General features: G+C 34.7%; 1 protein-coding gene across 1 annotated transcript in view; it reads right to left on the bottom strand.

Annotated features, from left to right (window-relative positions):
- The window catches only part of SNTG1 (syntrophin gamma 1), a 339,457-nt gene that overhangs the window by 291,739 nt on the left and 33,519 nt on the right, over positions 1-14,199 (bottom strand). The gene's annotated exons all lie outside the window — the stretch shown is intronic.

Below are 14,199 nucleotides of genomic sequence, written 5' to 3'. Positions count from 1 at the left end.
GATAGATTACACACCTAAGTAATAATGATAATGATGTTATCAATATTCAATATGAGTTTCCCTTTTTTTCACAACGGAAACAATAATCCAACGACTGCCTTTTGAAACTGAAAAACCCACAAAAGATGATGTTTGATCACAAAGAGCTGCAATTGGACAAATACCTAAACTTCCAATTAAAAACGTAAATATTGTTCTGTTTAAGGCAGTTATTCTGTTGGAACACTGAGGAGTTGAATGCTTTCATTTATAACCTGCCCCGCTAAGTAAACATGCCTGAGCCTTCTTCCTCTACCAGTCACCAATTCAAGGCACCCACCCGTCTCTTCCTGTAAATGCCACTGTATCTGGGATAGATATTTATTTTCTGGTCCCTGTATCTCCCCAACAAGATAATATATTTATTTAGCTTCATTATTATTTCCAAATCTAAGTACTGCTCCCTCTTTCATAATTATAGATATATTCTTTCCCTCACTGGAACAACATAATTTTGTCATGATATCCCCGTTTTTTTTGTAGGGGCTGCATTAATATGCTAAAACCTCACCATTCTGGCAAGATTCCACGCCTCCTTCATTTTTAGCCAAACTTTTAGTTTTCATGAATAAAGGCAAAATAATGCTTAAAGCATAAGGTCACCATACTAAAAAGTGAGGTATATGAAGTATTATTGACTTTGATTTATAAAAATAGGTTTTGTTGGTTGTTGATTGCTATACACTTATTAAAAATCCATTAGTCCAAAAGGTTAGCATTCAGTAATATAAATTTCCTTCATTTTGAAAAACGATGAAATTATTTCAACTACTTGAAATACAGTAATTTTACTCATAACCTGTCATCAAATCATATTTTCAAGTCAATGTTAAAATCATTTATGCAAATAAATTCATACATATATTCTAAATTATAAAAAGCAAACTGAAATAAAAAACACAGTTTTCATATTCGGTAATACAATAACCTCTATTTTTATCTGTAAGCATATTATTGTAATTACTTCCCATATGGGTGCAGTCACCTCCCCTATTGATGCAGCATGAGAATATGTAGTGTTTAACATTTATATTGCAAAACCCCATGCATGTAAGCACAGATACATGTACAAAAACAAAAATGGAGGTAAATGCATACATTATACATATGCAAAGTCTAATTTAAAATAAATGAAATATTTACTGGGAATGTCACATAATTGAAAAGGAATAGGCATATCCATCTCACACACACCACAGATCAGCTCAAATACCGGATGTTTCAGACTCAAGGATGGGTGAATTAAATGGTGATCTTTATTCTCATAAAACAGGCAAAAAAGCTTTTGCAAAACTGCTTATCAAACTAAACCAAAGTTTTTGGAAGGCAGGAACTATTCCCTAAATCCATTTTCCATAAGGAATAAACTCTTGATTCCTTAAAATAGTATCAAAACCAGCAGTGCCTGCAGCTCAGGCAGCCTACTTCAGCTGCCTCAAAATAGAGATTCCAATCTGTCAGAGCAAGTGCATTTCACTTAGCAAATCCATCACCTAAATTTCCTAGAATGTCTTGTCTAACAATCATTATCCTTGAGAGCAACTTGGTGTGAGTTCTGTTCCACAGCTAAGCGTGTGCTCAAACACTCCTTTCCTTTGCCAGGTATAGCAAGCAAGTTCACCGGGGTTATCAAAGGCTTTTGGGATGCCTTTATTCATTAGCTACAAGCCTGGTTTCCAATTTTTGGTGGAGAATATTTAAAACATGCTCCACATCAAATACAAAATTGCTGATGCAGAGGGGAGTTTGGAGAAACTGGAGTCAGCAGAAACTGCTGGAAGTCTCAGAAACCACACTTACTTTAATGTTTTTTAAGCACACAGACACACTCACATGCATATGCAGCTCAGCATCTCCACCACAGGCTGCGGCTTCATTAGGTCACTTTTTAAGAAAGTTAAAAGAAATGGACAAAACAAATTACTTTGTTTTGAAAAAAACTAAATTTTCAGTTGGTCATGGTAGGCAGTAGGAGGCATAAAAGGACAAATAACTCTAGCCCTTGGCCACTTGCTGACATTTCCCCAATTATTTTCATGTTTGTGTTGGGTCTGCCACTCTCCCCTCTTTCTACTTCTCCTCATGTGGTTCTTTCCTTTCACCCCCAAAACAAAAGATAAAAAGGCGATATTAAGGTATCTTTTCAGTTACGCAACTCAGAAATCTGAGGATACCTACACGCTGGTCTGTAGTTGCATTTAGTAAATACAACTTTAAAGGCAGTTGCTTAGGGACATAGCACTGCCCTTTGGGAACCCAAGGTATAGTTGGTTATTTTTTAGTGCTCCTGCCCTCTCACATCTCAAATGTCTTTCTTGAATATACCTGTTCTTTACAAAATGAAATTGATTGAGTCCATGAATAATATTGGACTGTATATAGATATCTTATTAATCAACATTGACATCATAAAAATAGCTCTTTTAAAATCTTGGTGTGCTTTCTATAAAAACATAATTATTATCACTCCTGCCATCTGAAATATTGCATCATGTTTGAGTATTATATATATATATATGTATAATTCACTTTGTGTGAAGTGTACAGTTACATAAATACACATCATTAAATAAAAAAGTTGACATCATGTATTTCAAATATAGAATTTTTAGATATGTTAAAATAGGAGGAAGAAGTGGGAACAGTGCAGAAATTAGAAAATTAGAGATGATTAACTGGGAAATTGTACTGAATCTTTGTGATAGGAAAAGAGATAGGGAATGCCTATGCCTCTTTTTGACAATTTGAGAAAAAAAAACAATAAATGTGAAGTTAAAATAATTAAGAAGGTAGCTTCTAATTACTAAAAATATACTATGTATACTTAGCACTCTCATAGCACTTACGATGGTTATTAGCATAGGTTGCATCCCTCACTTTTTTCCCCCACAACAGAGTTCTCTGTGCAGGACTTGTATCTAGTTCACAATTTTATCCCAAGCATTTAGCACAACACCTAAATCAATGTTAGACATTCATGTATTAAATTAATAAACAGATTTTTTCAAACAGCATCCCAAAAAGTCATTAGCAAGCCACGGGTATAGGCAAAATTATTCCAACTAGAGATGAGAAGGCTGAAATGTGGCTAGTTAATTAACATACCCCAACAACGTTTAAAGTTACGGCTCTGATTCTCCCCGTCCTTTTGATAATAGCAGGCCAGAGATGAGAAGGAGATGTAGGATGAAAGAAACAAGAGAGCTGAAAACTCAGGCACATGGTAGTAAAATGTAAGGAATAAAGAGAAGCTGAATGTTTTTCCTCTAAGATTGGCAAAAGGCCAGTATGTCTCCTCTCACTGCTACTATCCAATAGGGTAAATGAATTCCTGGCTAGTATTGAAAGAGAAGAGTAGGAAATAAAAGGCATGCAGATTTGGAGAGGAAAGCATAGAACTTTGTTCAAAATAGCATGATAGTCTATGTAGAAAATCTTAAAGCATTGGCCAAAAAAGCTCCTTAAACCAACAAATGTCTATAGCAAGGTCACAGGAAACAAGGTTAATGTATACAACTCAATTGGTTTATTGTATTCTAGTAATGAATACTTCGAATTTGAAATTAAAAACAGAATCATTGGAATAGGTAACAAAATTAAATATTTAGAAATAAATCTAACCAAATATTTCCCAGATATCTGAGGAAAACTGCAAAACTCTGATGAAAGAAATCAAAGATCTAAATAAATGGAAAGTTTTCAGATACAACACCAAAACATGATGCATGGAAGAAAAATTGATGCTAGAATTTTTTAAATTGTAGAACTTCTACTCTGTAAAAAAATGCTCTTAAGAGAATGAAAAGACAAGTCACAGACAAGAAGAAAATATTTGCAAAATACACATTTGATAAAGGATTGCTTCCAAAATATACCAAAAAAATCACTACACAATAATAAGAAAACAGGAAAAACAGCTTTTTAAAAAAATGGACCAAATATCTAAACAGACATCTCACAAAAAATATTTATAGATAGCAATTATACCTGTGAAAAGTTGTTCAGCATTATTTACATTGAAGAATTGTCATTCAAGCAAGAAGGAGATAACATTACACACCTATTAGAATGGCTAAAACTCAAAACATTGACAATTTCAAATGATGGCAAGGATTCTGATCAACAGGAATTCTCACCCATTGCTTTTGTGAATTAGAAATGGTACAGCCACTTTAGAAGACAGTTTGGCAGATTATCATAAAACTAAATATACTCCAAGTGATCTAATAATTGCACCCCTTGTCATTTTAATATAATAATATGATGAAATCAGTTTTGGAGTATAGCTCAAAGTAAAATGTAAATATCAATGTGTCTTCACTGATATCAGTAATTAAATGAATAAATAAATAAAGGAGAAAAGAGACAAATCTCAAGTGCAGAATTCTAAATAGTTGGTGTAGATCCTCTGCCCTCAAGGAGAGGAAGGGTAATTCCACATTCCTTAATTGCAGCCTGTGCATATCTGCTTCTCTGCAAAGAGTATGACATGAAAAGTGGGTGGGTGGGGAGTAACCTCACAGGTGATCAAGGTCAACGTAAACAATGATAAATCACATTGACAAGATGTACCCTTGGTATAACATGAGTTAAATGTCACTTCATCTCTGTTGTCTTCCTACCAAAAATGCATGACTCAATTTTACCGTGAGAACAACATTAGGCAAATTTCAGTAGAGACACATGCTAAAAAAATGCCTGAAAATAAGCCTCAAAACCATTGAGGTCATCAAAAACAAGAAAAATCTTAGAAATGAGCAAAGACAAGGAGAGCCTGAGGAGACATAGCAACCAGATAGAACATGATATTCTGGATGGGATCCAGGGACAGAGAATACAGCAGGTAAAAACTAAGGAAATCTGACTTTCGTTAATATTAACGTTTCACAATTTGTTCATTAATTGTAAAAAATTTACGCAAACAAATGTAAGATTTTAATATAGGGGACACCAAGTATGTGATATTTGAGAATATTCTGTCACATCTGTGTCATTTTACCATAAACCTGAAAATTTTTAAAATATAAAGTCTAATTTAAAAAATGGAAAGACTTAAGTGTAATGAGAACTTATTACCTGTCAGACACTATATTGAATGCTTGTAAATCCACTTGATCTTCAGCAGAATAGAAATGACAACTTGGATTGAAGAATTTGTCCAGTTTTCTCTATTGCCATGAGCTTACTCTGACATTTCTATTTCGTTCCCTAACTTTTCTCTCTGACATAAATGTCACTCTCCTCTATCCATTTTCCAATGAAAGAATCATAGTGATGATGATCTTAATTAAGGTTGTTGTTTATGATGTAATTTTTAAATTTTGATCAAAGTAAAACATGTACATAGTTTTACTATTTTTTACTAGATTAGCTTACTAACCCCATAGAAATGAAAGGCTCATAGGTGGATACCATGAACAACTCTATGTCAACAGATTAGACAAATTAGATGAAATGGACAATTCCTAGAAACACACACAATCCCAATAAAAATTCCAAACAGCCTACTTAGCAGAAATGAATAAGCCAATTATCAGATTTAGTTGGATGGTTGGGTAAGGTGCACCAGATAGCCAAAACAATTTGAAAAAGAAGAACGAAGTTGGAGGATTCACACTTCTTGATTTTAAAACATATTAAAAGCTAAAGTGCTCAAAAAAACATGCTACTGGCATAAAGATAGACATATCGACCAATGTGATTAAGTCAAGAGTTCAGAAACAGAACCTCATATATATGGTCAGTTGATATTTGACAAGGCTGGCAAGTCCACTGGGAAAGAATCGTTTCTTCAACAAATGGTGCTGGGAGAACTGGATGACCATATGCAAAAGAATGAAAGAAGACCCCTTTCTCAAAATGGATCAAAGACCTCAATATAAGAATGAGAACCATAAAAATAAATCAAGAAAAGGTAGTGGCACATCTTCAAAAACCTACAGTAGGCAATGTTTCCTTGGATTTTACACCCAAAGGACAAGCAATGAAAGAAAAATAGATAAATGGGACCTCCTCAAAATTAAAAATTTTTGCACATCAAAGGATTTTTGTCAAGAAACTAAAAAAAAAAAAAAAAACCTCTCTCAATGGGAAAAAATATTCAGAAATATGTACCCAAAAGGGTTTAATATTCAAAATACTTAAAGAAATCCTAAAACTCAACAGCAACAACAAAAAATAACCCATTGTTTTAGTTTGCAAAACCTGCTGGAATGTAATATTCCAGAAACAGAATGACTTTTTAAGAAGGGAATTTATTAAGTGGCAAGTTTACAGTTCCAAGGGCATGAAAATATCCAAATTAAGGGAATGCTATAAAAATGTACAAAGACATCCAGGAAAAGATACCTTGGCTCAAGAAGGCTGATAATGTTCAGGGCTTCTCTTTCAGCTAGAAAGCACATGGTGACATCTGCTAGCTTTCTCTGTTCATTTCATTAGGCTTCCCAAGGGGCATTTTCTTTTTGCATCTCCAAAGGTCTCTGGCCATGTGGGCTCTATTGGTTCTGTTGGCTCTGTTGGTTCTGTAGCTTTTTACAAAATGGTTCCCTCTTAAAGGGCTCCAGTAAGCACCCCCACCTTAAATGGGTGGAGACACATCTCCAGGGGTACCATCTAATCAAAAGTTGCTACCCACAATTGGGTGAGTCACGTCACCATGCAAACAATCAAAAATATCCCATCCAGCAATACTGAATGAGAATTAAAGAACTTGGCTTTTCTGGGGTACACAGCAGATTCAGTCCAGCACATTCTACACTTTGGACCCCCAAAAGATATGTTCTTTCCAAATGCAAAATACGTTCATTCCAGAACAGTATCACAAAACCTTAAACCATTTCAGTAGCAAAACAAATGCAATGCAGTGTCAGAAACTGCACAAAAACTCAACAAAGTCAGCTACAGGTATGGTCTGTCCTAAGACAAAATTCTCTGGCTCTGGACCTGTAAAACTCAGAACAAGTTATCTGCTGCCAGGATACAAAGGATAGAAAGTCATAGAATATATATTGCGATTTTCATAGGAAGAAATTGGAAGGAACACAGGAGTCACTGGACCCAAACAGTTTTGAAAACCTTCAGGGCAAAGTCCATTAGATTTCAAAGTCTGAGACTCATTTATCCTCAAAGTTTTAGAAAGCAGCAGTCCCAACCTTTCCAAGGGCCTATGCAGTGGCCCAGCTCTCTCCAAATGCAACCTTGGGGGATTCTGGGAAGACCACCTTTTACTCAGCTCCACCTTCTCCAAACATAGGGCTGCACTGGGCTCTCTGCCCTCTCTGGGGCATATTCTCAATGTCTCCAGAACAATGTGGTGGCAGCCAGGCTGTCCCAAATCCCCATGGGATGTGCTCCACCCTCTCCAAGGCCTGGGACACAATGCTTCCAGATAAAAAGGGGTGGAAGGTATATCCCCTGCCTTTGGGTCAAACTCACCCTCTCCAAGTATTTGGCTGGTTCTGCTCTCCTGGCCAGAGGTTTCCTGACTTCAGACCTACATTTCCTTGGTTCTACTTTTAGAGTAACTTTTACTTCAATTTGTCCCTTTACTTTCCCTTTTAGCCCAGATTAGCAGTGCTTCTATTTATACAGATTGCAGCACTCTTGTTGGTTTTCAATGCAGTATGCTGGGATCATGCCCTCCAGATATTTCCACAATTCCTTTCTGGATAACTCCATCTCAAATCATCGCTTGTCCTGTAATAGCTGGCTGCTTCCATATTTCATTAAATCTTCAGATGGGGCACTATTCTCCTGGGTCTCCCTTACTGGAAGCCCAGAATTTTCCAGAACACAAGAGTTCAGTTCTCGGCTTTTTTCTTTCCTGTTGCATTTTGCTATAAGCTGCAAGGAGAAGCCAGCCTGCACATTCAACATTTGATGTTTATTTCATTAGGCTTCCCCTGAAGCATTTTCTTTATACATCCCCAAAGGACCCTGGCTGAATAAGCTCTGTTGGTTCTGAGGCTTTTTCCAAAATGGTTCCCTCTTAAAGGGCTCTGGTAAGTAACCCCACCTTGAAGGGATGGAGACACATCTCCATGGAAACCATCTAATCAAAAGTTACCATCCACAAGTGGGCAGGTCACATCTCCATGGAGAAATTAAAAATAAATATCTCACCCAGCAATATTGAATGAGGATTAAATAACTTGGTTTCTCTGGGGTATTCAAACCAGTACACCCATTTTTTTTTTAAATGGGCAAGATCTTGAATAGACATTTCTTCAAAGAGGAAATGTAAATGGCTAAAAAGTCATGTACAAGATTGGTAGCTCATTTAAAAACCAAAATGAGATATCCTTTTGAACTACTCAAAAGCCGTGATCTGTGCTCAACCATGCCCCTACCTGTTCTTTTGGAAGAGGATTTTATGTCCCTTTCTAACACCAGGAGTTATCCAGTGACTGGAATTTGAAGTGACCTGCTTCAAAAATGGGGATGGGTGCCAGCAGCCACTGCAGAGCAGGCTATCACAATTCTTTTCAGTAGTCTCTCAGCCTCTTTCTCCTGCTGTTCCCTGGATGCCTCCGGAGACACAGAACAGTTGTTTTACACAGTTTATGCCTGTTTACTAGCTATTTTGGAGTTTTGAGTCCTGGAACTCCCTCCTCCATCCTAATTCTTGGAAGTTACTATTGTTTTTATTGGAGAGGGTGTAGGTTTACAGAAAAAAAAAATGTAGGAAGTACAGAATTCCCACACACTGCAATACGTGCATTTTCCTTATTAACACTTAATATATCATTGTAAAAATGTATAATGTCGTGGTGTTACATTTACATTGATATGCTATCATCACCATCATCCATTACCAAAATCCTTCCATCATTTCAAAGAGAAATGGTGTATCAATTAAGCATTAAATCTCCACTCCCCAGTCCACTCAAGTCTTCATTACATGTATTCTAGTTTCTGACTCTATGAATTTGTATATTCTAATTATTTCAGACGTGTGAAATCATACAATATTTGTTCCTTTCTGCCTGCCTCATTCCAATCAAGATTCATACCTTTATTACATATATCAGAACTTCATTCCCTTTTCATGGCTGAATAATATTCCAGTGCATGCATATAACACAGTTCTGTAATATATTCATCAATTTGGGTTACTATCGTCTTTTGGAAATTGTGAATAATGCTGCTCTGAATATCATGAAACACTTCTGTTCGAGTTCTTGCTTTTAATTATTTTGGGTATGTAACTACAATGAGATTGCTGGGTCATAGTACATGTTTACCTAATGTTCTGTGGAATCATCTGTTTTCCACAGTGGCTGCACCATTTTACATTCCCTCCAAAAAGGAATCACTTTTCCTATTTTTCCACATATTCCTCAACACTTGATATTTTCTGTTTTTTAAAATATTGGCCATTCTATATATATATATATATATATATATATATATATAGGCCATTCTAATGGGTGTAAAATATTATCTTGTAGTGGCTTTGATTTGCATAACTCTAATATTTAATAGTCTCAACCATCTTTCCATGTGCTTATTAACCATTTGTACATCTTCTTTAGAGAAATATCCATCCAAGTATTGAGACCTTTTTTAAATTAGGTTGCTTGTCTTTTTGTCGTTGAGTTGTAGGAATTCATTATGCATTCTGGATATTAAATCCTTACCAGATATGTGGTTTCTAAATATTTTATACTATTCTGTAGGATATTTATTTTTTAACATTTTTTCTTTATTAAAGAAGTTATGGATTTACAGAACAATCATGAATCAAATAAGGATTCCCAAATACTACCCACCACCAAAACCTTGCGTTCATGTGGAATTCTTGTTACAATAGATGTGAGGGTTGATTTTTGAAATCTCAACTTGATCCTATTGGTTCTAGTGCCAGTACCATGCTGTTTTCATTACTACAACCTTTTGATATATTTTAAAATTGGAAAGTATGAGTCTTTCAACATCACTCTTCCTTTTCAGGATGGTTGTGACTATTAGGAGGTTCTTTGCCTTCCATTAAAATGAGATGATTGGCTTTTCCATTACTTAAAAAATGGCTCTTGGAATTTGGCAAGGGATTGTGTCAAATCTGTAAATCACTGTTAATCACTTTGGATGAAACTGACATATTAGCAATGTTTAGTCTTCCAATACTTAAACTCAGAAGTTTCTTCCATGTATTTAGGTCTTTTTTCTTTTTTGTTAGCAATGTTTTGTATTTTCTTGTGTACAAAACTTTAAGATCTATGGTTAATTTTTTCCAACATATTTGATGTTATTAGTTTCTATTTTTAATAGAATTTTCCTTGTTTTCCTATGCAGAATGTTCATTAGTAATGTATGCAAACACCACTAACTTCTGAATGTTGATCTTCTACCTTGTATGTTTGCTGACTTTACTAGATCTAGGAGTTTTGCTGTGGGCTTTTCAGGAATGACTATATATAGGATCATGCCATCTAAAAATATGGAAAATTTTACTTCTTTCCAATTTGGATGCATTTTTTTTCTTATCTAATGGCTCTGGCTAGAACTTCCAGTACAGTGTTGAATATCAGTGGTGATACTGAGCATCTTCTTGTTCCTGATCTCAGGGGTAAAGCTTCCAGTCTTTCACCTCGAGTGCAATGTTAGCTGTGAGGTTTTTTTATATGTGCCCACCTGTGCTAGTTTGAAACTGTTGTGTGCCCCAGAAAAGTCATGTTCTTTAATCCTGATTCAATATTGTTGGGTGAGATCATTTTGATTAAGTTGTTTCCATGGCGATGTGATCCACCCAATTATGGGTGGGACCTTTTGATTAGGTGGTTTCCATGGAGATGTTTTTTCAGCCTTTCAAGGTTGGGTTGCTTACTGGTGTCCTTCAGGGGGAGCCATTTTAGAAAAAGCTTCAGAACTGGCACAGAGAGAGACACTTGGAATGCAGAAAGAAAATGCCTCCTGATTACCTGTTTGGAAGAAGAAGCCAGGAGAGAAAGCTAGCATATGTTGCCATGTACCTTCCCAGCTGGCAAACACTGAATGTCATCAGCCCTTTCTTGAATCAAGGTATCTTTGATGTCTTAGTTTGGATATTTTATGGCCTTCTGCAAACTTGTAGCATAATAAATTCCCTTTAAAAAAGCTGTTCCATTTCTGGTATATTGCATTTCTGGAAGCATTGACACACTAAAACAGCATCCTTTATAATGTTAAGGAGGTTTCATTCTTTTCCTAGTTTTCTGCGTGTTTATACCAAGGAGTGGTAGTAGACTTTGGAAAATGCCTCTTCTGCATCAATTGAGATGGTTGTGGGTTTTTATTTTCCTATGTTCTCTTAATGTAGTGTATTATATTAATTTATTTTTCTTTATAGTGAACCAGCTTTACATACCCCAAATAGATCCCTTTTGATCGTGATGTAGAATTATTTCCATGTGCTGTTGGATTCAGTTTGCTAGTATTTTGTTGAGGATATTGGCATCTAAATCCATAAATGATATTGGTCTGTAATTTTATTTTCTCATAGAATCTTTACTGGTTTATAATTAGGGTAATATGGGCCTCATCGAATGAGTTATGAAAAATTATACCCACTTTCAATTTCAGAAGAATTTGAGCAGGATTGTTGTTAATTCTTCTTGGAATATGTGTTAAAATTCCCCACTGAAGCCTCCTGATCCTGGGCTTTTCTTTGTTGGTGGTTTTGATTACTGATTTGGTCTTTACTAGCTATTGATTTGCTAAGATCTTCTATTTCTTCTTCAGTCAGTGAGGTAGTTTGTATGTTTCCAGAATTTTGCACATTTCATCTATGCTACTTATTTGACTGAGATACAGTTGGCCATAGTATTTTCTTTTAATTATTTTATTTCTATAGGGTTGATAGTAATTCCCCTATTTCATTTTGGATTTTAGTTATTTCTGTCCTCTTTTTGTTTTTTGTCAGTTTTAGCTAATGAGTTGTTAACTTTTATTAATCTCTTCAATCAATGAATTTTTGGTTTTATTCACACTCTGTTTTGTTTTATTTTATTCACTATTTCTTTTATCACCACTTTAATCATTATTCTTTTCAGTCTGCTTTATTTGGGTGTAATTTACTCTTCTTTTTCTAATTCCTCCAGTTGTAAGGTTAAATCTCAGATTTGAGTCTTTATTCTTTTATAATGTAAGCAGAAAGAGCTATGAATTTCCCTCTTAGCACTGCCTTTGCTACATCCCATAAGTTTTGGTATACTGTGTTCCCATTTTCATTCCCCTCAAGTTATTTCCTAATTTCCCTTGAGATTTCTTCTTTGACCTATTGGTTGTTTAAGAGTGTTTTTTTTTTTTAATTTCCATATATTTATGGTTTTTCTATTTCTCCCTCTATTATTGATTTCTAGTTTCATTACATTATTGTTAAAGAAGGATTTTGATATTTTAAAATTTATTGAAATTCATTCTGTGACTTAACATATAATTTATCCTGGAGAATAACTCTTGTTCATTAGAGAAGAATGCAAATTCTGCTGTTGTTTGATGAAGTGTTCTATACATGTCTATTAAGTCTTATTAGCTTTTTGTATCATTTAAGCTTTCTATTCACTTATCAAATTTCTTTCTACATATTATATTCATTATTGAAAGTGAACTCTTGAGGTTTTCCACTACCGATGTAGAATAGAACTATTTATTTCTTAAAATCTATGAATATTTGCTTCATATTTTCGGGGGTTTTGCTGTTAATGACAATATAGTTATACTTGCTATGTCCTCTTGTTGAAATGACCACTCTAACTGTATATAGTATTCTATTTTGTTCTTGTGTCAGTCTTTTCCTTAATATCTAGTTCACTTGTTATTATATAGCTTTTCCAGTTTTCATTCGGTTAATATTAGCATGGAATAGTTTTCCATCCTTTCATTTTCAACCTACTTGTATCTTTATATTTCTTAAGATGTCTCTATTGTGAGCATCTCATAATTGGGCCAGGATTTTTTATTCATTCCACCATTCTCTTCCTTTTAACTGGAAAATTTAATCCATTCACATTTAAAGTAGCTACTGATAATGCAGAACTTTCTTCTGCCATTTTGCCATTTGGTCTTTCTAAATCTATAAATTCTTTTGTTACTGCCATCTTGCAATATTCGTTTTTCAATGAACCTTTTCACTATCACTTTATTCATTTCTGCATATAGTTTTCAGATATTTTGTTGTGAGTGCCATGGGGTTTAAATTTATCATTCTTAATCTGTAATGACCACCTTTGATCTAACAGTAAATTAACTTCAATGGCATACACAAACACTGTTCCTATACTCATTATCCCTCCCATCTTTTGTTGTAATTACTAAACACTATATATTTATACAGTATATGTCCCAAACCATTGATGTATGGTTAATTATTATGCATGTTCATTTTAGAAACTGTAAATGGTGAAACTTGGAGTTACATTAAAAAATACAATATTACTGGCATTTATAATGCCCTATATGGTTATCTTTACTGGATGTCTTTATTTCTTTATTCTACTTCAATCATTACATAGCATCCTTTTGCTCCAGTCTAAAGAACTCATATTAATATTTCCTGTAGGACAGGTCTAATGGTTACAAACTCCCTCAGCTTTTGTTTATCTGGGATTGTCCTTATACCTCCCACATTTTGGAAACACAATCTCACTGGATATGCAATTCCTGTTTGAAAATTATTTTTTGTTTTCTTTCATCACTGCAAATAAAAAAAACTTCATTTCTCCATGGTTTCTGATGATAAATTGGCATTTAATCTTATTAAGACTGACTTGTACACAACACACTGCTGTGGTCTTGCAGCTTCAGGACTTTCTCTTTGTCCTTGGAATTCCAAAGTTTGACTATAATTTGTATGGACATGGATCTCTTCAGGTTTATTCTGTTTGGCATTTGTTAGGCTTCTTGATGTGTATATCCAAGTCTTTCCTTAATTTTGGAAGTTGTCTGCCATTATTTATTCGACTATTCCTTCTGCCCCTTTCCCTGTTCTCCCTATGAACATCCCATAATGCATAAATTGGTATGACTGATAGTGTCCCACAGGTCTCTTAGTTTCTCTGTTCACTTTCTTATTCTTTTTTTTTTCCTGCATATCAGTCTGAATATTTTAAATTTTCTTATCTTCAAGGTCTTGATTCTTTTTTCTGCCAGTTCTAAAATACTTTTGGCATACTTAGGAGA

The sequence above is a fragment of the Tamandua tetradactyla genome, chromosome 6, assembly GCF_023851605.1.
Source record: "Tamandua tetradactyla isolate mTamTet1 chromosome 6, mTamTet1.pri, whole genome shotgun sequence".
NCBI lineage: Eukaryota > Metazoa > Chordata > Mammalia > Pilosa > Myrmecophagidae > Tamandua > Tamandua tetradactyla.
The sequence above is the reverse complement of the archived record's forward strand: the minus strand, read 5'-3'. Positions and strand labels throughout refer to the sequence as shown.